The sequence below is a fragment of the Vulpes lagopus genome, chromosome 9, assembly GCF_018345385.1.
Source record: "Vulpes lagopus strain Blue_001 chromosome 9, ASM1834538v1, whole genome shotgun sequence".
NCBI classification, from domain to species: Eukaryota; Metazoa; Chordata; class Mammalia; order Carnivora; family Canidae; genus Vulpes; species Vulpes lagopus.
In genome coordinates, this window is record NC_054832.1 from 32,093,274 (window position 1) to 32,120,384 (window position 27,111).

The 27,111-nt window shown below is 33.4% G+C and overlaps 1 protein-coding gene across 12 annotated transcripts in view; it reads right to left on the reverse strand.

Annotated features, from left to right (window-relative positions):
• The window catches only part of LOC121498500 (folate receptor alpha-like), a 203,694-nt gene that overhangs the window by 15,158 nt on the left and 161,425 nt on the right, over positions 1–27,111 (reverse strand). For 4 of the 12 annotated variants that reach the window (XR_005989818.1, XR_005989814.1, XR_005989817.1 and 1 more), the window contains one exon: positions 1,158–1,260. The exons of 1 other annotated variant lie outside the window; for it this stretch is intronic. The gene's annotated coding sequence lies outside the window, so the exon portion shown is untranslated. Of the gene's footprint in view, positions 1–1,157; positions 1,261–1,354; positions 1,569–5,880; positions 5,929–9,066; positions 9,198–10,094; positions 10,281–12,899; positions 13,022–27,111 lie in introns of those variants that run through there. 7 more of the 12 variants (XR_005989813.1, XR_005989809.1, XR_005989810.1 and 4 more) reach the window with 5 other exon arrangements.

A 27,111-nucleotide genomic window follows, 5' to 3' on the forward strand; every position in this document is an offset into this window, starting at 1 on the left:
CTTCCAAAGATCTTAAAAACCATACAGGACTCATTTCTCTCTTACCATCAAATCCTATTGATACAAGCCCTTTAATATGTTTTTGACATTATATCTTCATTTTCAATAACACTTTTTAAAATTAAGCCATCTTTTCTTTCCCATGTTTAGTGCCTTATTCTCATGCCTATGAGCCTCTTTGGCAAGTTCTACAGCTAGATTCACAGCTAATTCTGGAAACAAGGGTGGCTCAAGAAAGCAGCATTTCACCGTCTTCCTTTGGTTGAACACACTGACCAGCCAAAGTGACATTTGATTGGTCTCAGCTAGTCTTCAAGACCCCTGCTCAGACTCTCAAATAAGAAGTGGATGTGAGGGGACCGGTACAAGAGTGGTAGGGGAGGAGGGATATAGGATTCCTTTCTACCCCAAACATGACTCTAATTTTTACATAGCCCAGTAAAGGGAAATTTCAGTGCACTTTATGTTCCTTTGCATTCCTATTTCTTTTTTCCTACTTACTACTAATCCCCCAAATTGAAAACGGTCAGCTCTTTTTCTTTTTATACTTCTTTCCCCATACATACACTAAGCTTTAACGGTAGCTGGCAATATCTCTTCTACTGTGGGAGAGTTTTATGAGCACGGGTTGTGCAGGCTTGGTTGTTAGATAAAGTGGGAAATAAACAAATCCGGAAAATTGTCTTTCAAGATAATAACCTGTCTTACTGCTTAATTCTATTTTGACTTTCAAAAGCTGGATACACCTCTCTTCCTATTTTCTTTACATACAAACCCAGAGAGATGGATGCCTTAGGCCAAGAGAGTGAAGGTCATGTACCAAGGAAGAAAAAAAAAAAAGGAAAATCACATTAAAATTTTAAAATTATTATCCTTGTTAGAAGGGATTCAAACATATAGTATATAGTTTCATATTCCCACTTTTAAGATTGAAATTTTCCATACTATACTTAACTCTGAAAACACTTTCCTATTTCATGCCCATTATTCAAAATCATCTCCTCTCTCAAATCCCTCCTTAAAACTTCTCTGAAACCTTTTATAAGAAGGAAGCCTGAAGGTCTTTTCTTAAAGACAAGAAAGCAGGTTGAATTTAAATAAAAGACAGAATAAGATAGACCAAGCACATGGGAAGAAAAAAAAATTAATAAGCTCACCTCTTTCAAGTAGCTTTTCCATTGAGTTTTTACATTTTAACTCCTTGTTTTATTTTTATCTCTAGTGTAGAAATATTCTTCATGGATTGTAATGCTTTTCATTCTGAAATACATCAAATTCATTTCAACCTCTACTAATAATAGTAGTAAATTTAAAATAAAATACCAGTAAATGTCACATTGAATTTCCTTCTTACTCAAATAGAGATAATAATGCCTTTTCCCAGACCTTCTCGAGAAATCTATGAGGATAAAATGGATAAAGTTTTAGGATGATTTAAGCTTATTAGGGAAACAAATGAAGTATAATAATTCCCATCTTCTCAGAGTTCACACTTCCTTGAAGTAGTTTCTAATTCACCATAGTTGTAGGCTTTCTGGGTTTCTTCTGTGTTCATAGATATTTTATATCTGTATGCAAAATGAAGTAAGATAAATTGTTTGGGTTATAAATAGGTTTATTAAATAATTGTATACAAGCAAAAAGTGAAGCAAATGAGTACAAAATGAAAGATTGTATAGTCTTTGAAACCATCTTTTTTAGCAGACAAAATTCTATTTGGGTAAAAGGGTAATTTATGCAATATTCTAATTTGTCCTCATTTTAATTTTTAATAAAATTTCTATCCAGAAGTAAATTCTCTACATTACTGCCATGGCTTATGGCATATTTTTTAAGACTCAAGCTTCACAGCAGGTTGTTCTGGCTCTCAAGGCTACTAATAACCAGGCTATAAAAAGGCAAAGGTGGTTTTCAATTTCAAGTTTGCTAAACCAGTTGGACTGAACATGAATTACATCTTACTTTTTTCATGATAGAGAGATATGGACAGTTGGCATAGTATATTTTAGGATATATTTATTATGTTGTATCCCAAGGAGTTTTGAGTAACTTAACACAAACAGATAATGTTCCTTTAACATCTTGACAAATTAAATAACAGAACCATCAGTAAAGAATGATGAAAGATACTACACTCAAACGATACTGAAAGTGTCCCATTGTTTATAGCAGACTTATAGGATAGAGTCCTAAAAATGATACATATTTTGTAAAGTCCCCGAACATACATAGCATGAACTTTTCTTTCTTTTTGCCCTCAATTTAACATGATTTAAATAGAAGCCAGTCAAGTGAACATAGACCTGCAATCCCCATCCTCCATATTTGAGAAACAAGATGTTAAAATCTGCCTCTCTTTTCCTGACTGGTCTCACTTTCAGATAAAAGAACTGAATTGAATGTATAAATATTGGCAGCTCCCAGGGTTTTGCTTCATTCTGAGCCCACCCGGTGTGGAAAGGAGTATGCAAGCCTTTCCAAGTGAGCCTGGAGGGGCTTGTTTGGCAGGGTTCAAATCTCTGATGAATGATTGGCTGCAGCTCTGATGAAAATAAAAGTTAAATAAATCCTGACTTATTTAGAAATATGTGTCTGACTTTTCTAACACCAGTGTCTTTGTGTCTCCAACTGCAATGGAAATGTCCTCACTTCAAAAATATCAGGTGACACTGTGGGACATTCAGTTTTCACTCCCTGTGCAACAAAATCGTAGTCTGGTCCATGCAAACTATGTGCACAGTGCTACATGTCATAAGCCGTGTTGGGAATGACTGAGCATGGTGAGAACAAAATAACCATTATTTATACATTTGTTGCCCCCTCCCCAAATCCACAAGAGCATGATTTTTCTTTGTTTGAGAGTGTTTTTATATTTAATGAATAATGAGCTCCTATGAAAAATTTAAAGAGTTATATTTAAAACATCATAATAGCTACATAACCTCCTTCACATACTCTCTGTACTGTGAATTCCTACTCTCCCTCCCATTGGCTCTGCTACTGACAGCCTGGTCTACTTCTCTCAGCACTCTTGAATGTGATCTTCCTTCTCCCTAGAATATTCTTCCCCCACATTACATCATTCAGAGCTTTATTCATATGTCACCAATTCCTAGAGCTTTTCCCTGACCAGGGTGTCTTTCTCCATCCTTGACATTCTTTTCTTCATAGCATTTGCTACTAATACTGTGTTTATGTAATTTTTAGCATAGTTTCAATGTTCTCCCACTTCCACTAAAATGTTAAGTTCCATGAGGGCTGGGTTTTTGTCTATTTAATTCATTACTGTGTCTCCTGTACATACTGTAGGTGTTACAGACTGATGGAAGAATGCTCATTTTTAAAGCAAAGATTAACTGAATTTGGATCATACAAAGAGCTGGGAGTACTGAATAAATGTAAAAACAATAAATAAGATATTGTAGACATTTTGAAAATGCCAGTGATATCACAAAAAAGGAAGAAGCCCAGAGACATTTCCCATAATGCTAGTTTTGCATGTACTCTAGGTTTTGTTTTTTTTTTTTTTTAATGAGAAATCATTGGACGAAGTACAAGATGAATCTTTTGTATCAAATTTAACTTATTAGAAAAAATGTTAAAGCAAATATGCAATGCAGCCAGCAAAGACCTTTTAGTTTTGAAATAACATAATTTAAAAATATTTCTGCAAATTAAAGTCCTGTATTCTTTCCAATGCCTGGAAATGTTTTCCCACCTAAGCTGGTACAGAGATAATTAGTGATACATTCTGGAGTGAACTTTACCTCTGCTGCTGTGTGTGACTACCACGGAATCAACACTGATACGATGAAGGGGACTGCTGAATTATAGACATTGATTTGGGCTGGCAAATAAAGCAAATTAATAATATATCACTAGAAAGCTCAGAGGCCCTTTACTGTGGTTGCTCTCTCTTGCCTATTCTCACATCTTTGCGTACATAAACTTAAATCATGTATGGGTTAACATTTCAGAGATACAAACTAGAGTTAATTCTCACTAAGTAGAGCACCAATACTCAAAAGATTTCTATCCATTTATAGTGTTTACTTGTAGAATGTTTTCTTCATTTCGGTAGCAATTTATGTAAGCTGCTACATTATTGTCTTTCTGGGATGTTCATTATGTAGTTTTCTTTCTCACAGGATCTTAGAAAATGCTTTTTTGATGATCATTAAGCTGTGGTCATTTGACATGCTGATTTAAGGGGTCTGTTCAAGTAGGTTATCATTAGGCATTGTCTATTTTTCAAATGTTCTTGTATGTGTCAGTTTAAGGTTATTCAGAAAAAGTGCAAATACATCAAGGAGATATATTTCTTACATTTGCAAGAAATATTCTATGTAGAGTGCTATTCACACAGGTGCATCCATACTCTATACACAGACTCAGATAATTGACCACAGATATTAGCAATACCTTTATATTTACATATTTTAAATATGAAGGCCATATAACCATAGTGGAGAAACTTTTGAAAAATGGAAAAGATGACCAGAATACCATCATCTTAATATATTACTGTTAGCATGTTGGTATATTTCTTCCCAGTAATTTGATGCATCTTATACTTTTTAGCAGTATATATACAATTTTAAATTTTATACTTGGTCTTTAATCACTTAAAATCACAACATAAGTACTTTTTTTGTTTCCCACATAGTCTTTTAACCATCATGTTACTCCTAGAATAAAAATTTTTTTTATCAAATTCGATACAATGTTACTGAATAACTTTCCAAAACGTAATGACACAAGTAATGTTTAAGAGCCAATTTCATGATACTTTTGCCATGCTGATTATTAACATTACAACTTATTGATATACTAATTTAAATTTCTTTAGGTAGGAAAAAAATTATAAGCCTGAACATCTTTCCATATGCTTGGTTTCCAGTTTCTTTGTGTGTGTTCTTACAATTGTTTTATTGAGTACATTGTGTAAAAATCATTGTTTCCTTGGATCTCCACATTAAAATCTCTTGATATTAAATACATAGACACTGAAGGTAATTGATGATCAATTTCTAGAATCTCTTCATATAGATAAATATAAAAATTTCTCCAGTAATTCTCCAGACTATTTTTAAATTTATATTTTGATTATTTTATTATACAGGGAAACTTAGAATGTTTGTATATTAAAATATTCTCAGGTATTTATAACCTTAATATACAAAATTTCAATGCTTTTCATAAAGTTTTATCTTCTAGCTCCTTGCATTTAAAACACAACTTAATTTTAAATATGTATTAGAATTTTTTCTGGTATATGATGCAAAGCGAACATTTTTTTAACCATGTTTTAAATCAGTTCTTCCAACATAATTCAAGTTTCCCACCAGTGTTCCTTGCCTCTGTTATCAGCTATTACCTATTTGTGAACCAAAAGATCTTCGTTTGACCTGCCTATTCTATTTCAATTTTTTTAATTTTCATATCCTAGGGCTACTAGGCCTGCAATCTTTTAACTATTACAACTTATAATAATTAATCTCTCCTAATTTTACATTTTTCAATATTTTCTTTTATAATATTTCAAGTTATATCTCTCAACTAAAACTTATGGAATCTTTTAAAAATATTTTTTACTTTTTAATAAATAGAATTCATTTGTTCTGTGGAAATAAACAGGTACCTCAAAGAATATATCCTGTTCTTTTACTGTGTAACCTTTTTTTAAAATCATAAAACATAGTATTTGTACAAAGGAGTCGATAATATAGGTACAATTAAAAAATAATAAAAGAGGGGAATCCCAAGGTGGCTCAGTGGTTTGGCGCCTGCTTTCGACCCGGGTTGTGATCCTGGAGTCCCAGGATCGAGTCCTGCGACGGGCTCCTTGCATGGAGCCTGCTTCTCCCTCTGCCTGTGTCTCTGCCTCTCTCTCTCTTTCTGTGTCTCTCATGAATAAATGAATAAAACCTTAAAAGAAAAAATAAATATACTCTTTAATGTTAGGAAATAAAACAATGCCATTACCTCCCAAACTCTGTGTCTCCTTTCTCATCTCCTCCAATGAGAAATAAACATATTCTGACTTGTTATATTAATTTCTTTGCTCTTCCTCAGTTTTATCATTTAGATTTGAAATCTCAAATAATATATATTAATTTTAACTGTTTTAAAACTATATATGAATTTTCTTGAGTCTTGTTTTTTTAATCTAATCTGAGGTTTGAGAGATTCATTCATGAGTCCACACGCTGCTGTGGTTCACTCATTTTCAGTGCTGTTTACTATTCTATTTGAATAAGTAATATTTATCTAGTCTAGTCAATGAAATTTTGATTATTTTTTCTTTGCAGGATTATGAACATGGCTGCTCTAAAAATTTTGCATATTCCCTGAGGCATAGACCTAAGAGATTCTCAAGCATATGCACTTAATAAAGAAATTCTGCGGGCTACCTGGGTGGCTCAGTGCTTGAGTGTCTGCTTTTGTCTCAGGTCATGATCCCAGGGTCCTGGGATCAAGTCCCACATCAGGCTCCCTGGAGGGAGCCTGCCTCTCCCTACGCCTATGTCTCTGTCTCTGTGTATCTGTCATGAATGAATAAATAAAATATTTTTTAAAAAAAGAAATTACTGGATCATAGGATATGATTAATGGTTAACAAGTTGTTTTTCAAACATTCAAATGTTTCTACTGGAAAATTGTCATGATATTCTGAGAAAATTTTTTCACCATCTCCTAAATGTAAAATGATAGTTCATTGTTGTATTAATTAACATTTTACTAATATGAAATGATGAATATTTTCAGGCATTTTTGTATGAATACATTCTGGTATTTTTTATGTGAAGCATTTATTAAAATCTTGCTTTCCTTATTGAATCTTAGAAATTTTTCATGTATTTTAAATGTTGGCCTTTCTAGGTACATGAAACTGATGACTTTTGAGGAACATCAGATTTTCATTTTAATGTTGAGAATTTATCAATGTTTTCCTTTATGGTTATTGTGTATTAAAGTCTTAGTTAAGAAATCCTTTCTCAGTCTCAAGACTAGATCTTTAATCTATCTGAAATTCATTTTTGTATATCATTAAAATAACTTTTGTTCTCTTTTTTTTTGGATCATTTAATGTGAAGACTTTTCTTTTACCTACTTCTCTTCAGTGCTACCTTTATCAACTATCAATTGACCATACGTGCATTGGTCTATTTATGCGTTTAACATTTTTTTCTATTTGGTATATTTTTCTTTCTTGTGTTAACACTAAATTTTCATAGTTTCTATAGACTTATAATAAGTTTTGTTATTTGTAAGTTTTACCTACTATTCTATTCTTCCTTTCTAGGAGTATGTAGGCTATAATCGGCCTTTTGCCTTTTACATGAAATTTAGAATCTGCTTGTAATTTTCTATTTCCCAAAAGATGGGAATCTGGGGGGCACCTCGGTGACTCAGTCAGTTAAACATCCAAATCTTGGTTTCAGTCAGGTCATGATCTCGGGATAGTGAGATTGAGCCCTAGGTCTGGAGCCCTGTGTAGGGTTTCATGCTCAGTGTGGATGCTGTTTGAGATTCTTTCCCTCTACTCCTCCCCCAGCTTGTGCACACGTGTTGTCTCTCTCTCTCTCTAAAATAAATAATCTTTAAAAAAACTTAAAAATTCTCTCTCCCTCCCTCTATGCCCTCCCCCCTGCTTAGGCACTCTCTCTCCTTTTCTCTATAAAATAAATAAATTTTTTGAAGAATGGGGACTTTATCATGATTATTTTGAATCTATATGTTATATAGACTATGTTTGATAATATTGAGTCTTCTAATCTAAAAACATGCATATTGGTCCCTTAATTATTTTCATTTTTAATGACTTGTATGTAAAGTTCTGCAGTTTTCTCTGTGCATGTTTTGTACATCTTAGCTCAGGGAATCGGTAGTGAAGGAGGTAAGAAATTATCATATTCTGGATGTATTTTAAATATAATCCAATGGTATGTCTGATAAATATTAGGAACGAGGATTAAGATAATGATTTTGGCTTAGCAACTCCACAGATGAAGTTGCCATTAACTAACATGGGGAAGACTCTGGAAGAGGTGGTGTCTGAGGGAATTCCAGAAGTTCAGTTTTGTGTGTGCTGATTTTGAGGTGTTTCCAAAATGACATCCAAGAGGAAATATCAAGTGAATCTTTAGTTTACAAAGCTGGGGTCCCTGAGAGAAGTTATAGCTAAAGATACAAATTTGGGAGATATATCAATCAAGAAGACTGCAAGAAAATTTTAATAAAAATACTATTTTTAAAAGACATTTATAATATTTAAGGAAACTACAAGGGATGCTGAAGTATCCAAGTGATAGTAGTAGGCCACTATGGACCCCATGGCCTGAAGGAAAAAAGAGAAAGAAAAGTTACCAGAACCTTGAGGAAAGACATGTTTGCCTCTGTATCTTTCTAGCTATCTACTTATATCTCTCAATATCATCTATTTATCTATCAATCATCTACCTATGTCAAGGCTCATGGTTTTAGTTTTATTGCTCAATGACTCCAGTTATAGGTGTGTTGTATCTCTTTTGCATGTGCATTATTTTCTCTCTAAATATTATTTTTTTTCTTACTTTTGCTTCATTTTCTTCACTTTTATTATACTAGTCTCAATGACTTACTGACGTCTCCATAGTGTCTATTCTCCTTTGGGTTTCTTGAAATATAGTGTTTATTTCCTAAATAATTTGCTTGTTGCTTTTTTTTTTTCTAAATCTATCAGTTCCATTTTTAGTATTCTGTATTAGCTAGTCATCTTTTTTCTGAGTTTCTATACTTTTGCATTTCGTTTTCCTTAATAGCAATGATTACTTCATATTTGTGTTTTGTTTTTAACACAGATTGGGTGTTTATCTTGCTTTTTAATGTAAATTTTGGAAAGATTTTACTCTGAATCTTCATACATATATAAGGTATGTATGCTGCTGTTTTTCTTACTTTTCTATGTTTTCTCTGTACCTAGGCAGACCATATTTCTTTCCTCTAACTCATACTTTAAAAAGACAGATTTACCTAGACCAGAGAGTTATATGTAAGAGATAAGCAGGGATAATTCTCCAAGCTTCAAAACTGTGCTGGATATCTCCTCCAACTCAGGACATTCTCCATCTTTCTCTCTTCTGCTCTCCCCTCAGCATGTTTACCTGTATTGACTTTATTAGTGGCCTCCCTTGACTTTGGCTACCAATAGGAGTCTGGAGTGAAGAAAAAATGAGAAGAGAGGTCAGGCTTATTCTCCTGACTCCTCTCTGAAGCCTCAGGTTGGTTTGATCCCTTATTGAAGTTACAGTTCATCTCAAGGCAGTTCTCTCTATAAGGTTCTGGGGATTGTCACCTTTAATAGCACCTATTAGATGATACAAGCCTTTTGTAAAGAGTCCACATCTTTGGAAATAGTTACTTTATTAAGCACTCCTCCAGTTATTCATTTTCAGTAAGATCCTTCCTGATTCAACAATGCTAATTCTTACTCTTAGAGAGAAGGACTTAAAATAAGGCTCTTTCTGTTAGGCACTTGTTCCAATGAGATATCCTACATCTAGCCCTAAGTATCTCATATTTCTGTAACTATACATTTAGTAGAACTAAATGTACCCTAAGAGCATCCCTAGTTCATTCACTCTTGCTATCTTTCAAATGCTAAAACATTCCATCTGTTTCCAATACATTTCATTCTGCTTAAAATAGTTATACTCAACTTTGCTTGCTTGCAACAAATAAATACTAACTTTTACTTACACTAATGTTTTATAATTTTTATAATACTATATTTTCTTATTGAATGTAACAGCCATGTAGAACAGAGTTTTACTTTTAAAATATGCCATTGTCATAGGATCTAATGATTGTTACATCACAGAACATAATCCTCTGACTACATTAAAATTTTAACTAGTGCAGTGTGGTTAAAAGAGAAAAAAAATGAATGTGTGTTTCTTCTTATGGTGATGCTACAGAGATTCTTTTAATGGATGGCTTCATTCACAATGAACCACATAATTTGATTAACTCCACATACTCCTAAATAGTAGATAATACAATTGATACTGCAGTTTCTCAAACATATCACAGCTTTTATAACCTTATTATACCTCAGATCATCTGGGTATATAAATATGGAATCCATTTGTTAACACTTGTTGAATTTTAAATGTATCCATCCTATTTTCAATCTTTTAAAAATAGTCTTATTCAGCTGTAGTGAGAAACATTTTTAAAGTTTCACTCATTTTGTTTTCAAAGTATTTTCCAGTTCCAGAGTTTTCAGAAGAGATTTCCTGTAGAAAAAGAAAAAAAAAACTGCATTTGTTAAAATTAAATGGCTCAATATTTTAGAGGGTAGTATTATACCCACATTAATTTTTTAGATTATGTTTCAGGCAAAAGTAGCTCATAATGCCTTCCATGTGATTATTTCTCAAGGCACGACACAGTACATAAAAAATATCAACCTGGAAATGATCAATATAATTAAAATACTGTAGATATGTTGTACCAGTAATTTTATCTCAAAATGATGAGTTATAAGCTTTTTAAAAGGAAATATTCTCTGAAACTTTAGAAAGCAATGCCAGGTGTAGTCCTAAGTGGTCTGTGTGTGTGTGTGTGTGCGCGCGCCATGAACTGTAATTTGAATTTAAACAATTTTTAAAGGACTTAATAAATTATGGCATTTATATATGATGGAACAGTACTTAGTAATAAAAATAAAGGATATATTGACATACACATGAAAACATGAAACATGTTTTCATGAAACATGTTCATGAAACATGAACATACATGAAATTCAAAATAATGATACAAGTGAAAGATAACATATCAGTATGAGTACTTACAGTATGGTTGCATTTATATAAAATTCTAGAAAATTCAAACTCATTTATAATTAGAAAGCAGATCAGTAATTGTTTTAGGAAGGAGAAATTACAGACAAAAGGAAGCTTTGAGGAGTAATAATTATGCTCATTGTATTGATTTCAATGAATGCTTCTCAGTATAATCACATGTTAGAAAACATCAAATTGTACAATTCATTTTTTATTATTATTTTTAAAGACTTTATTTATTTATTTGACACACAGAGAGAGAGAGCACAAGTAGGGGGAGTGGCAGGCAGAGGGAGAGGGAGAAGCAAGCTCTCCGTTGAGCAGTGAGCCTGATATAGGTAGGGCTCGATCCCAGGACCCTGGGATCATGACCTGAGCCAAAGGCAGACACTTAACTGACTGAGCCACCCAGGTGCCCCAAAATTGAACACTTTAAATATATTTGTTTATTGTATATCAATCATATCTCAGTGAAGTTGTTAAGAAGGAAAAAAACCTATAAAGTAAGAGATTCCATTAGTAAACACAATAGTATAGCTGGTATCACAGTTTCTGACTGAAATAAATATGTATCAAAGATGGATAAAAAATATAACACATGAAAGGATGCCCATGGAGCATCTGGGTGGCTCAACTGGTTAAGCATCCAACTTGGTTTCAACTCAGATCATGATCTCAGGGTCGTGAGATTGAACCCTGTATCAGGCTCTGCACTCAGCAAGGAGTCTCTTTGAGATTCCCTCCCTCCCCTTCTGTCCCTCCCTCCATTCATGTTTTCTCTCTCTCTCTCTCAAATAAACAAATAAATAAACAAACAAACAAACAAAATCTTATTTAAAAAAGATGCTCAATATCACTGATCATCAAAGAAATACAAATCAAAACTACAATAAGTTATCACCTCACACCCATCAGAATGGCTAAAATCAACAACATAAGAAACAACAGGTGAGGATGTGGAGGAGGGGGAATCCTCTCACACTGTGGGTGGGAATGCAAACTGGTGCAGCCATTCTGGAAAACAGTATGGTGGTTCCTCAAATAGTTAAAAATATAACTACCTTATGACCCAGCAATTGCACTACTATGTATTTACCTGAAGGATACAAAAATACTAATTCAAAGGAATACATGTACCCTGATATTTACAGCAGCATTATCAACAATAGCTGAATTATGGAGAGAGCCCAAGTGTCCCTCAACTGATGAATGGATAAAGTGTGAGACATATATATATAATATATACATATATATGTAATATATACATTTAGTGGAATATTACTCAGCAATAAAAAGAATGAAATCTTGCCATTTGCAATGACATGGATAGAGCTAGAGTATAATGCTAGTGAAATAAGTCAGTCAGAGAAAGACAAATACCATATGTTTCACTCATGTGGAATTTAAGAAACAAAACAAATGAGCAAAGGGAAAAAAAGAGATATTAAAAAAATAAGATGGTTAGACCAAATCCGAACTATACCAGTAATTGCATTGAACATATATTGACTAAATACTACAATAAAAAGACAAGATCTGCCACACTAGAGTTTTTTTTTTAAGATACATCTATATGCCATTTACAAGAAATACTTTTTAAATATATAGACAGGTTGAAAGGTAACTTATGGGAAAGTTATGCCATAAAGACATTATTTAGAAGAAAGCTTCTGTGAATATGTTAATATCAAAGTAGACTTTAAAACAAGACTTACTAAGTTGTATGTTTTATAATTATGAAACTGAATCAGCAGAAATATATTACAATTCTAAATTTGCACTTGAAAACAGCTTTAAATTATATAAATTAAAAGTCAATAGAATTAAAAAGATACACAATCCAAAATCTTAGAGATTTTGACATACATATCTCAATAACTCTCAGTAACTGACAGAACAGACAGATGAAATAAAATAAGGATACAAAAGTTTTGAACAATACTATTAACCAACGTCACCTAATTGGCACCCCTAAATATTGCATCCAATAACTGCTGAATGTACATTTTTTAAAAACATTTTATTTATTTATTTATTTATTTATTTTTTTTCCGAGAGAGAGAGACAGAGACATAGGCAGAGGGAGACAGGCTCCACGCAGGGAGCCAGACGCAGGTCTCGATCCCCGGTATCCAGGATCACGCCCTGGGCGGAAGGCAGGCACCAAACCGCAGAGCCACTCGGGAATCCTGCAGAATGTACATTTTTTTTCAACTGACTGTGAAACATTTATCAAATAGATAATTAGAGCAATTAGAGAATTAATTTAGATGAACCTCACACTTTTAAAGCTTAATACACTGTGTATTTTCCTGACACTGTAGAAATTAATTAAAACTTAAATTACAGAAAAACAACTATTGAAAAATGAAAATTAGGGAACAGTCAATGTATTAAAATCAACAATAGCATCTAGAACACTATGAAATAATGTCTTCACAGTGTTGATAGTGGGAAAATGTAATTTTATAATCACTATTGTTCAAGAATGAAAATAAAATAAAAATATTTTCAGAAAAGAAATCAGAACGTCTAAAGAATATACATTGAAAGGAGGGAAAATTATCCTTGAAGGAAGGATTTTTATATAAAAAATTATGAACAATGAGCTGGACTTTTTAATCTGCAAAATTATATCCCTCAGTACTGGCCAATTTTCTTGTATTATTTCCTTGATAATTTTTTCTTTTTAAAAATTTTTCTCTCTTTCTTCCTTCTGGAACTCTTATTCTTTTGATGCTTCCATTCTTGGACAGATTCTCTAATATTATTCTCCTTTCTTTTTTCTCTCCACATTTCTGTGTTCTACTTTCTTGGAGATTTACTAAACTTTATCTTCCAAGTTTCCAAATTTTCTATCAATTTAAAAGTATTTCTGCTATTTGTTAATTTTCTGTATTTCTTTCTCCTGTGGAATTCCCTCCCCCCTTTTAAAGTATAGAATCCTATTCTTATGAAACATATGCAGTATCTTGTCTTATTTCTCTAAGGATTTAAAGGCATGTTCCGTTTCCTGAATTGTCCCTATTAACTCTTTTGTAAAATTCATAAAAATATACATACTATACTATTTAATGACTAAATTCTCCTTTTGCCTATGTTCCTCTACCAGAATTTAAGCTCTGTAAAGACTGGAATTTTCATCTGTTTTATTCTTTTCTGTATCTGCAGTACCCATAATATGCCTAGCACAAAGTAGGAACTCATTAAGAGCATAGTGAATGCTACAAGGAATGTCATTAAAGACCTTGGTGATGCTTGTTCATATTTAGGAATGAATCTCTAAAAAGCTCATTAGAACCTCTATGTGAATGGTGAGGCTTATCAAAGGAAAAGATCACTGTAAGTAATGGGGCCAACACCCAGCCAAATCAATTTGGGACTTCCTAATGTTAGTATCTATAGGTCTTCGTTATAAACTGGTCTTATCCTCTGAGAAAAATCATCCAGACTCCTTCAGTGATTTAAGTTGGCTACCAGAAATGTGAAGCTAAACAGATTGAGGTGAGTTAGAGCATTACTATTCATTATGTAGATTTCTACTTAATCTACCCATTGCACTACAACTCTGTTGCTCTCAGCTTTGCCTAATTATCTTCAAGACCAAAGTAATTCTATGTCAATCTTTCCATAAAGTACAACAGTGGTCTTTAGCTCATTTGAGTGAGGAGACACAAAAGGTGTAATTATATATTTTTAACCTATTTTTAAAATTTCTGATCTCTCTTACACCATCTATCTTCAGAGGATCTCTTGTCTCCAATTTCCTCAGCTTTTCCAGAGTTTTGCTCTGAAAATTAGCTTCCTTCCTGGCAAGGCACTTAGTTTTCAGCTTTCTGTGATTTGCTAAGTCAGTTATCATTCATCCAAATGCTTTACATCATTTAGAATTTTGTTATCACCTTTCATGTGCTTTCATTGCCCCTTCCCTTGATCCCTGCAGTTTGAAACCTCATTGTGGTGGGTTTGTGGAAAAATCAGAGATAAACATACATGTTTACTATTCCATAAATTTGCTGGAATCTTTTCCTGGACTTTAAATCCAAATTTATGGAGAATAGCCAAGTACTACCACAAAACTGTCCTTGGCCAAAAATCAAAGAAAGAAAAGTTGATAATATAAATATGGTATGGATTTAAATAAGGAATCACATATACTGTTAGGCTTGCATCAAATTTATAGAGTAGTATGAGCTATGAATAGCACTTATATCACTTCCCTGATCATGCATAAAGAATTATTGTTCTACAGTTCAAAATCAAGTGTAGAAACTAAGAAATCAGTTGCAGAGATGTTACTAATAATCATAATATACAATAATTATTAAAATATATTTGAGCAAATCCTCAAATATGCATAAGATACATAATTAAACAAATTCTTCAAACAGATATTATATATGCTATCTTCTACAAAATATAAAAAAAGGAAAACCCTTTCCTCAATAAAATAAAAACCTATCAAACACATAAAATTAGATCTCAGGTCAATTAGACTCTAGGAAATGTAACCAAGATTTTGTTTGATATCATGTGATGTCAGAAAGGCAGCCAGGACTTAAATTAAGGTCTCTTGATTCAACATCTCTTGAGTTGTTTTTATCCAAAATTATCCTTATCATCAAACCAGAGTTCTGTATACTCTGTTGACAACAGACTGTGCCTCAAACCAAATGTTATCTTGGTAATAGGCTTAATTTTAATAGACTATATACAGCTTTAGGACAAAGACTGCATCCTAGTCAGATGGAAGCAGTACCCCGAAGATAGAGTGAAGCAATTAGATCAATAAAAAAATATTAAGTAATGGAATGAAAGGAGAAAAAATTTCTGACATTAAGAAAAAAATACCTCTGTCATAAAATGACTATTGAATTTCATGTTTGGACACTGAGTTTGAGAGAGATGACTACATTCTTAAGGAGCTTTTTCAAAGCCAAAAGTACTCAGAAACAGAAGCTGACCAAAGCCAGGAGGAAACTCCCCTCCAAAGAGAGCTGGAAGGGCAGCCCGGTGGTTCAGCAGTTTAGCACCGCCTTCAGCCCAGGGTCTGATTCTGGAGACCCGGGATCAAGTCCCACGTCAGGCTCCTTGCATGGAGCCTGCTTCTCCCTCTGTCTGTGTCTCTGCCTCTCTCTCTCATTTATGAATAAATAAATAAAATCTTAAAAAAAAAAAAAAAGAGAGAGAGAGAGAGAGAGAGAGCTGGCCAAGTCCGGGGGGGGGGGGGGGGACAGATCTCAAAATTCTGACAAGTCCAAAGGGAGGGGTGTATAGAAAGTATTTGTGAAAAACTTTACAGAAAACACAGATTGATGAAAGACAGAAAAGTAGGAAGAAAGAAGAAAGGAAGGAAGAAAAGAAAGAAGAAGGAAGGAAGGAATGAAGAAAGAAAGAAAGAAAAAAAGAAAGAAAGGCCTAAGTTGAAGAACTATCCATTCTATGCATACAGGACCACATAACGGAGTCTACTTTAATGCCTGCTTTATAGAATTAACCATAGTAATTAGTAGTGAAGTGATTGTCTTGATAATTTAGTCTCATTTTAATTCTGCAAGCAAGTGTAACCGGGGTTCATAGCCACAGATCCATTAACTTTAATAATTTCTTTCAATTAGTGTATTGAAGAAAACATGATTTTTTCATTCATTCACTATTCTCAGTTGTTTCACTTCCATATCTCTCTGCTCCACCATAAATATGTTCAATTTGCTGCTAGTCACTTTCTGGAATCATATAAACTGCAGAGAGAAGCCCAGCACATTGTCCACAATTCCATTCACTATCCTAAAGTGAGATTGAACGCAAAAGAGAGTTGTCGTCCAATGTAAGACTTCCTACAGACACAAGGAATAAATATAATGAGAAAGACAAAAAATAGTATCAGTCTTCAGTGTTCTTAAATTTCAGTTCATCATAGAGAATTCCTTACTGGCTCTCCTCCAGCCCCCTTTGTTTCTATCATGCTACCATTGCATTAAGACCAAATCTTTCAGACTGTTTGTTTTCTTCCCATCGAATCTTCTCTCTGCACACCATCTACACTCATAGAAAAAAAAATTTGCTCCTAATGAACATAGCTTCTCTGATTATGCAGAGCAACTTAACTCTTCACTTTTCATGTCTCTATATTCTTGTCTTGGCTTTGCTACTTTTTGCAAACCCAAAATACTCTTTATCTGTTTTTTTTTTCCCCAAAAAGGAACAATATTCTCTTTAAGATGTATTTGATTGTGTCTCCATAGACCTATTTATTCAAACTGCCAGTGGCTTTTATCTGTTCTCCAAAATATTAAAATTCTCCCAAGTAATACTTGTATATATCCTAAAAATATAAATATAATAAATGTTTGTAATGAAAAGTAGCAGTTACCTAATTCATGCTTCCCCTTCCTGTCTCATTTTCATGAAGTAAAATTTTCTTTTTTTTTTTTTAATTTTTTTTAATTTATTTATGATAGTCACAGAGAGAGAGAGAGAGAGGCAGAGACACAGGCAGAGGGAGAAGCAGGCTCCATGCACCGGGAGCCCGACGTGGGACTCGATCCCGGGTCTCCAGGATCGCACCCTGGGCCAAAGGCAGGCGCCAAACCGCTGCGCCACCCAGGGATCCCCGAAGTAAAATTTTCTAAATACATTATTTCATTTTTAAAAATTCTAGTGATTACCTCCTTTACTTTAAATATTAATATTAAAAATCAATTAATAATTTAATACATTATCAACTGATGACCACACAATAAAGACAAGGATTTACTCATAAAAACCTACCCCTGTTTCTAGTTTTATCTCAGTTATTTTTATTATTTTATTTTCTCAATTGGTTCATCTTTATATCATAAATTTAGTTGCATTACCTTGTAAATATTATCTATTGTCCTTGTGTCTCAAAACCATTTGCTGTCTTTCCCCCTTCTCTCTGACTACTTAGTGTTACTCATTTCTTTCGGGATATTCATTTCATAAGGAAAAATATAAAAGAACATGGAGAGAACAACAAAAAAAGACAAATTATTGGCTTCAGATTTCATCATAACCAAGACTAAAACTATTGCTTTTAACTGGCGAGAGCTGTGCTTTGGAATTCAAATGTGCAAATGTTAAAGGAAACAGTAGATAGACTATGCAAAAATAGAATAAAAAGTGTCAGACATCCTTGCCCTTCTTTGGGTAAGGGAAGAGGTTCAACACTGACCAGAAAGTTTCAACACATACTTAAACCAGAGACCATAAACTCCCAGAGCATGAACAAGATTTGTTTTGCCTACAGAAGGAAGTGGAGAAGAAGAAAGAGAATGAGAAAGAGATGAGGGAGGAAAGGAGAAGAGGAGGAGGAAGAAAGAATTTGCAGGTCACAGATTATAATTATACCACACTCTAATCTGATTTACCCTAACATTGCAAAGTTAGCACCTGTGCTCTCTTGCATCTGACACCACCAACTCCAACCATTCATATTTCCACAACTTTAGACAGCATCTTTTCGTTATACCCCATATTAGAAATAGTAAGCTCCTAAGTTTCCCTACACCTCATCTTTCCCCTTCAACTTTTCAACATGTCTGCTGAAAATCAACTTTTACACTATCAAAGTTAAACAATCTAACTTCTGTTCCATGACACTGTCTTCTCTGTTTGGTCCATAACTTAAATAAGTAGGTTGAAAAAAATCAACAAATAATAGCTATGGCTACAAATAGATTTTGGTATACAATCAGTGAGTTAATATTTAGTTCCTTGACAAGAGGTCTAATAGCAGGATTCTCAAGCAAATCAAAGGAGAATGATTCTAACATATAGATGAAACCTAAATATTAGAATGTATAGGTGACATCTAATATATAGATTTTTCTATACTTCATATTTTTTTTCAAATTTTGCACTATTTTAGTTCAATTTACTTAACATTTGGACCATAAATTTCTATACGTTTTTATTGTTTTCCCCAGAGCATCTGATTTCATTATCACTTTTATGATTTTTGTTTGGGAAATAATTTACCTTCATCACTATGTCAGTCCTATCAAGGAACTTTTTAATTAATTTATCAATTACTTATAATCTACTTTATTCTTATTTTTTAATTGTGGTAAAGGACATGTAACATGAAATCTACCCTCTTAACAAAATTTTAAGTGTAATGTATAGTATTGCTAACTACATGCACATTGTTGTACAGCAGATCTCTAGAGCTTTTTCATCTTGTATGATGCAACTTTATATCCCTTGAACAGGAGCCTTCCATTCATTCCTCCCTCCAGCCTCTGGTGACCACCATTCTTCTTTTGGCTTCTGTGAGTTTGACTATTTTAGATATCTCATATAAATAGAATTATTCAGTATTTGTCCTTCTGTGACTGACTGGCATATTTCATTTAGCATAATGTCAAAAGATTTTTATTCAGGTTGTTGCTTATGACAATATTTCCTTCTTTTTTAAAGCTGGATACTATTCCATTATTATGCATAAGCCAATTTTTCTTTATCTTTTCACCCATGGATGGACACTGAGGTTGTTTTCAAACACTAGTTATTGTAAATAATGTGATGAACATGGAAATGCAAATATATCTTTGAGAGTCTGCTTTTAATTCTTTTGGATAAATATACAGAGGTAGGATTTCTGGATTATATGCTGGTTCTATTTTTAATTTTTTGAAGAACCTCCAGAGTGTTTTGGGTAGACGCCGCACTATTTTGTATTCATACCAACAGAGTGCAGGGATCCAATTTCTCCATATCTACACCAACAATTATTATTTTCTGGGTTTTGTTTTTGTTTTATATTGGCCATCTTAACAGGTGTGAAGTAGTATCTCATATTGATTTTGATTTGCATTGCCCTCATGATTAGTGATAGCATCTTTTCATATATCTGTTGACCATCCATATGCCTTCTTTAGAGAAAAATCTATTCAAGTCTTTTGGCTATTTTTAAATTGGATTATTTGTTTTTTTGCTGTTAAGTTGTAGAAGTTCCTTATATATTTTGGAAATTAACCCTCTCTGAGACATATGGTTTGCAAACATTGTCTCGCATTCTTTAGGTGCCTTTTAATTCTATTGTTATCTCCTGCACAGAAGTTTTTTAGTTTGATGTAGTCCCATTTATCTATTTTGCTATTATTGCCTGTGCTTTTGGAGTCATATCCAAGAAATCATCATTGAAATTAATGTTATAAAGTTTTTCTCTGTGTTCTTTTAGGAGTTTTATAGTTTTAGATATTACATTTGAGTTTTTAATTCATCTTGAATTTACTTTTGTGTATGACTTGAGATAAAAGTCCAATTTTACTCTTTTGCAAGTGGATAACCAGTTTTATTAGCACCATTTGTTGAAAAGATTATCTTTTCCCCATTGTGTAGTGTTGGCACTTTTGTTGAAGATCACTTCACTATAAATGTGTGGATTTATTGTTGTGTTCTATATTCTGTTCCATTGTTCTATATGTCTGTCCTTATGCCAGGACTATACTATACTATTACTAAAGTTTTACAGCATGTTTTGAAGTCAGGAAATGTGAAGCCTCTGGCTTTATTATTCTTTCTCAAGATTGACTATTTAGAATACTTTCTAGTTCTATATGAATTTTAGGGTTTTGTTTTCTATTTCTGAAAGAAAATGTCATTGGGATTTTGATGAGATTGTATTGAATCAGTACATTGCTTTGGGAAAGTAGACATTTTAAACAATAGTGTATCTTTCAAAACATGAACACAAATGCCTTTCCATTTACTTGTGTCTTCCTTAATCTCCGCAATGTTTCATTGTTTTTAGTGTACAAGTCTTTTGCATCATTGTGTAAGTTTATTCCTAGGTATTTTATTCTTTTTGATGTTATCATAAATGGGAATTTTTAAATTTAATTTTCAGATTGTTTTTAGTGTATAGAAACGTGACTAAGCTCTATATGTTCATAATTATCCTGCAAATTTATGGAATTTGTTTACTAGTTCAAACATTTTTTTTTTTTGGTTCAAACATTTTTATGCAGAATCTTTAGTCCATGTAATCTACAAACAGAGATGATTTTACTTCTCCTTTTCTGATTTTGATATCTTTCATTTATTTTTCTTGCCTAATTGCTCTAGTTAGGATTTCTAGTACTGTGTTGAGCAAATGAGAAAAGGGTGGGCATTCTTGCTTTGCTCTGATCTTAGAGAAAATATTTCATTCCTTTACCACTGAGTATAATGTTACTTATGAGCTCTTCATAAGGCCTTGATTTTTTTAGCTAATTTTCTTTTATTATTCTTTTTTTTAGTGTTTTTATCATGAAAGTGTATCGAATTTTATTAAATGCTTTTTATTTATTGAGATAATTAGTGATTTTAATCCTTTATTATGTTAATGTAATGCATCCCATTGATTGATTATTGAATGATTTTAGCATCTCAGGGATAAACCCTACTTAGTCACGATATATGATCCTTTTAACGTGCTACTGAATTCCGTTTGCTAGTATTGTGCTGAAAATTTCTGTACTTACATTCATCAAAGATATTGGCCCATATTTTTCTTTTCTTGGTATGTTTTCTGCCTGGCTTTAGTATCAGGGTAATGTTCTCACCATTTTATTTGGAGATTGTCTTTTGGATTCCCTCTGCCATACACTGTTCAGTTCTTGGCTACTGCACCTCATTCCTATACTCAGCTGTATTTTTGAGAACTCGTCATCAGGCCTTATTATGGTTTTGGAAAGATTTACAGTATGAATCATCTAAAGTCACAGATGATAAAGCTAGCTTTCGAACCCTGGGCTTCTGACTTTCACAGGAAAGGTGTACTACATAGGTAGGCTGTCACTCCTCTATCCTGCAGTTGAAACTTCTACAAAACTCCTAAAAATTTCTCTAATAGTAGTTATTTACCACTTGTTACAATGATTTGTGTGGTAGGGAGCCTCTAAATGTTTCACATAATCTCTGCCTCCTGCTCTTCATGTTTCTTTCCCTTTAAAAATGGGCTAGATACAGTTAATATGAATATAATGCAAAAGTGATAGTATTTCACTACTGAAATTAGGTTACAAAAAGACTCTAGATTCTATCTTCTCTCCCTCACTCTCTCTTTCTCTTTCTCCCTCTCACTCTCTAATAGGAAGCAAGCTGCTATGCTGTGAACTTTCCCTTGGAGAGGCCCACATGGCAAAGAATTAAGGAAGGTCTCTGGCCAACATCCAGTGAAGAACTGAAACCAAGAGGGACTAAATCTTGAGTTGCTTGGACTCAAACTACATGCCTGAGCTTGGAAGCAGATCCTCCTCCAGTCAAGACTTGAGATGAGACTGCAGTCCCAGCTGACACCTTGACTGGAGCATGTAAGAGACCTTGAGTCAGATGGAACTAGTCATGCTGCACCTGAACTCCTGACCCACAGAAACTCTGAGATAATAGATATTTATTATTTTAAGCATCTCAGTTTTGGGTCAATTTATCACAGAGCAGGAGATACCTAATACCATTTGTAAGAATAAAATTGTAAAGAAATGTTGAGAATGTACAGTAATGTTTTGAAATAAAGTATAGCACAGACAAATAATCTTAAGAACTTCTTCCCACTTACTCTAAAGTCAATCCTAAGAGGAAAATATTTATAGACTTAAAATATAAAACTTGTGAGAATTAAAATTTTAAGTACAGTGCATATTCAAAATATCTGTCTACAAACTTATCAGACTTATCCCTCTGTTTTTCAATGTTGGCAATACAATATGTATGGCTTTGTATATGTTCTATTAAGTATAAAGTAAATACAGCAAATACTCTTGGGAATAAAATAAAGTAACCAAAGTGTCCGTTGATATAGTTCAAGATTAAATCATTGTAGCATATAATTTAAGAATATTAAATTTAACATTCAGAAAAGGGGATAAAAATTGCTCAGAAAGAAATTGAGCTATTTGTCATCCTTTGGGAAAAAGAGATTTGTAGTGCCTTAGTGCTTATGAGAAATGTTTGAGATAAGTATGTAAGTTCCTATTCAAAAGTCATTTGATAATCTATTTTTAGTTTGGAACTAAGGAAACATTAAACAAAATTATCTTATATAACAAATATTAAAATGTAAACTGATTTTTGTTTCTTACAGGATTTAGTAAACAGTTGAACCCAACAATGTAAAAGAAAAGTTTGGTCTCCAGCGAACATATATCTGTATAACTGCACGACAACATGGTATCCTTGGCTTATCAAATTTTGTTTTTATGACTGAAGAAAAGAACAATTGCTCATATTACCTCTCTCTACATATATCTATATAGTCTGTGTAGACTACAAATTGTTGAGTAAGTTTTAAAATCCTTTATGGTAGTTTATATAATAAAAAGCATAAAATGATTTAAACACTAAACTAGGGAATTTCAGCATTCTTTGCAGGCAAATTCTCTTTCCTAAATAACGTATCTTACCTACCATTTCAAGAAGGCTGTGTTGACCTTGATCTTAATAACCAAAACTTCCTTGGTCAGAGTGAGACATTTGGCCCAAATTAGGCCAATCAGATTTCTCTATAAGGGATTTTAAACTGGAGTATCCTATGTGTCATCATCAAATAGTGCTGGGCACTGGGGCTTGATAAAATACAGAGCATGAGGCTACATCAGAAACAGGGCAGCATAGGTTGGCAAAGAGAAGGTAAACTGATGAGATAATAGAATGAGACAGAGGAGGTGGTTTGTCTGCCAAATACTATTCATTGGTGGGATTGTCTATATGTACGTCCCTTCCTGCGGTCCCCTATGGATAAAGTACACTCTCACATCCTTCCATTGCCACCCACAGCATTCTCCTCATCTTTACAAAAAGTTCCCATTAATTAATCATGCTGATCATCTTCTTCTCATTCTCCTTAGAATTTGTATTTCCAGATAACTCCCAAGTATCTAGAGTACTGAGTAATGAGGTTATTTTCCTTCGTGTTGATTGATTTCTTTTTCTTCTAGTGCTGTCCCTGAACTTTAGTAGTGAGTCTTTGGGTAAGTAACCAGTTCTTTATTAGTTCCCTTTTGGGTAGCATACTGTTGTGATGCACATCCTTGGTAGGGCTCAACTCCTCTCTGCCCACAGACTAGACAGGAATCACCATTGTGGAGGTAAGACATTGAGAAAGATGTCAGGAAAGAGAAAGGTCACAAAGTCACTATTCAACAGTCACGTTCTCATTGAGGACTTTCTGACTAACTTGTGTAAAGTTTCAAACTTCACCCATCCAACCCTCCAACACACACATATTTTCTATCCCCAGTCCATTCCTCATTTTTCTCCTGAGTATACATCCCTTAGTTGCTTATTTCATACTTTGTTATGTTGTTTATGTCTCTCCTATTAAAATGTAAGTCTTATGAGAGCAAGAATTTTTCCTCCATTTCATTGATACGTATACCCAAACCCCAGAAGCAAAATCAGCTACTTAGTTAATGGGTCCAAGTGTGAAATGAAAAATGCAGTGTCCCATGATAAGAAATTATTAAGAATCTTAAGACAGTTACAGCAGAGCATTAAATCAAGTGCGGGGCCCTGAGTAATTGCAGAAGTTGCAAGCTATGAAACTGGCCCTGTCTAGAACTTCCTTTATAAAGCACCAACGTATTGTAAATTGATATTCCAGTAGGCAAGACTTTGTTCCATTTACTTTTTACATAGCCTGTGAGGACAACCAGCACGTTGCCATATCCCACGATACTCAAGTGTCCCTATGACAAAAGATGAACCAATGAACATCTAGAGAGTTTTCTGTAAGACCTCCCCACATTTTAGCATTTAAAAGAACCGTCATGTAATTTCTCTCACATGTAAAACCCATAGGTACACAGAAAATAAAAATCTTTATATTCTAGAAGACAACAAAAATGGTCTCAGATGAAATAATGGCTGCAAAAAAAATCAGAATTTATTCATATGTTTTAAAAATTCTATAACTGAACAAAAATATCTTTAATGAAATTAAATCATTCTTAAATTAATAACAAAAAGTTAAAATATCTAAAGCAAATAATTCATTTTGCATTTTTATAATATAACATGATATAAAAACATCCATCTTTTATAGGAGAACAGGGTTTCGTTTCCTTTTATTTCTCATAGTTATTAAATAATATGAATAATGTTTCTGAGTCAGTTCTTAATTTTAAGCATAGCATCAAGTATACTCTAATATTTTATTTTAATTCCAGGATATAATAAAATTCTTATTTTCAAAAGCATATTATAGCAAAGATAACACAAATCTAATGTTTTAACTCTTATATGGCAATTGCCAAAATATTTACTTATTTAATCTTGGAAAGTTTACCTCATAATTTTGCTTGGAAATTTACAATTGTCATTAATCACATTTACTTTAAAATCATTCTAATTTTCTTTCTTGTTTTATTAAAATCTGGGTATTTTGTTATTTATTTATTTATTTATTTATTTATTTATTTATTTATTTATTTTTAAAGAAGACAGTGCGAGCAAGTAGGGGGGCAGAGGGAAAGGGAGAGAGAGAATCTTAAGCAGACTCCAGCCTATGACTCTGAGATCATGACCTGAACCAAAATTAAGACACTTAACAGACTGAGCTACCCAGGTTTCCCTAAAGTCTATGTTTTTTTATTAAAAGCTTTCTTTTTCAGTCACATATCCACATGTAGTATGAACCTCTAATGCCAACACACATGGAATAATGCCTCCTCCAAAAGTTAGTTTTTTTATTTTTATTTTTTTAAGATTTTATTTATTTATTCATAGAGATGCAGAGAGAGAGAGAGGCAGAGACACAGACAGAGGGAGAAGCAGGCACCATGCAGAGAGCCTGAGGTGGGACTCAGGATCATGCCCTGGACTGCAGGCAGCGCTAAACCACTGTGCCACTGGGGCTGCCCTCCTCCAAAAGTTAGAAGTACAAACCCAAATCTAAAATAAAAACTATAGGTCAGCATATTGTATAAAATGTTGGCTATGTACCAAAGCATAATTTAACCATAATTTTTTTCATAATTTTTAATTTTTTAACCATACTTAGTTCACACTGTGGGTGACTTCTCATAAGATACTTTGACCATTTACAAAAGACATATACTATCAACACATAAGTATGTTTAATATTTTTCTATATATTAAGGATTTCTTCCATATCATGCTATTAACATTTCAAAAACACAATGAAAGAAATGTCAGCCTAGAGTAAACCTCAAACTGATAGCACAACGTAATGTAAAATGAATAGAATTTACAGTTAGGCAGAACTTTGTGCTAAGAAACTTTAATTTGGTTCCTAGAATATTGTGGACTTCACTTAAAAACAAGAAAATAGCAGCATCCAGCTTTACATTGTGGGGACAAAATAGTTGCTTAATAAATATTAGCTTTTTCCTTTCCACCTCCCCACCCTATGTCTCCTCTTTGGGGACTGCATCAATTAGAACTTTTGGTTGCAAGTGAAAGAAAATACACCAACTTACTTAGGCTAAAAGGGAATTTATTGGCTCACATAAAAGAACAAGACTGGATTCAGGGCCCAGAAAATATAATTAGGAGTTGGTTTTTCTCCATCTCTTTACTCTGCCTTCTGTCACATTGGCTTCAGCATCACGCATCACATGGTAGCAAGAGGTTGCCTGGAGCTCCAGCCCCAACATTCTCTGAGGTTTCAGGCCTAACAGAAGAGAGTGAACATCTCTTTCCTAGGAGTTTCCAAGTACGTTTATTTCAGCTCTGATTGGATTTGATGCTCAAGACTTGACCAATTACTGTAGCTAAAAGGATGGATATTCATGGTGGGTCCAAGATAGCTGTGTTCCACCTCAAGAATGCTGGGTGTGTGTGTGTGTGTGTGTGTGTGTGTGTGTGTGTGTGTGTGTGTGTATGACCTAATTCCTTAAATGGAATTCAGATTATAGTTCCCAGGAAAAAACGGTAAATAGCTCTGGAGTTCTGGGCAGTAAAAAGAGCAGATATCCACTATACATCCTCTTCAATTCAGAGCCATGGATGCTTCAAGGATAAATCTTCCCTACCCATTAACAACAATGATGTCCCTAAAATCTTCTGTCTAGTTGCCTCAGAATCTCGATGAGATCTCACCTTGTCGGTTAGTTATTTAAAATCTCTTTTCTTCTTCTATTTTAGTTTTCACTCTTTAGACTCAGTTCTAGTTTGTTTTTTTGACTGACCCCAATACTCTCCTCCAGCAAATGTTTGCTACAGTTTAGTATTTGTGTCTTCTCTCAGTTCTCAAAGCATCCGGACATCCTAGCATGCATTATACTGCATTATATCAATTACCTTGTTAGTT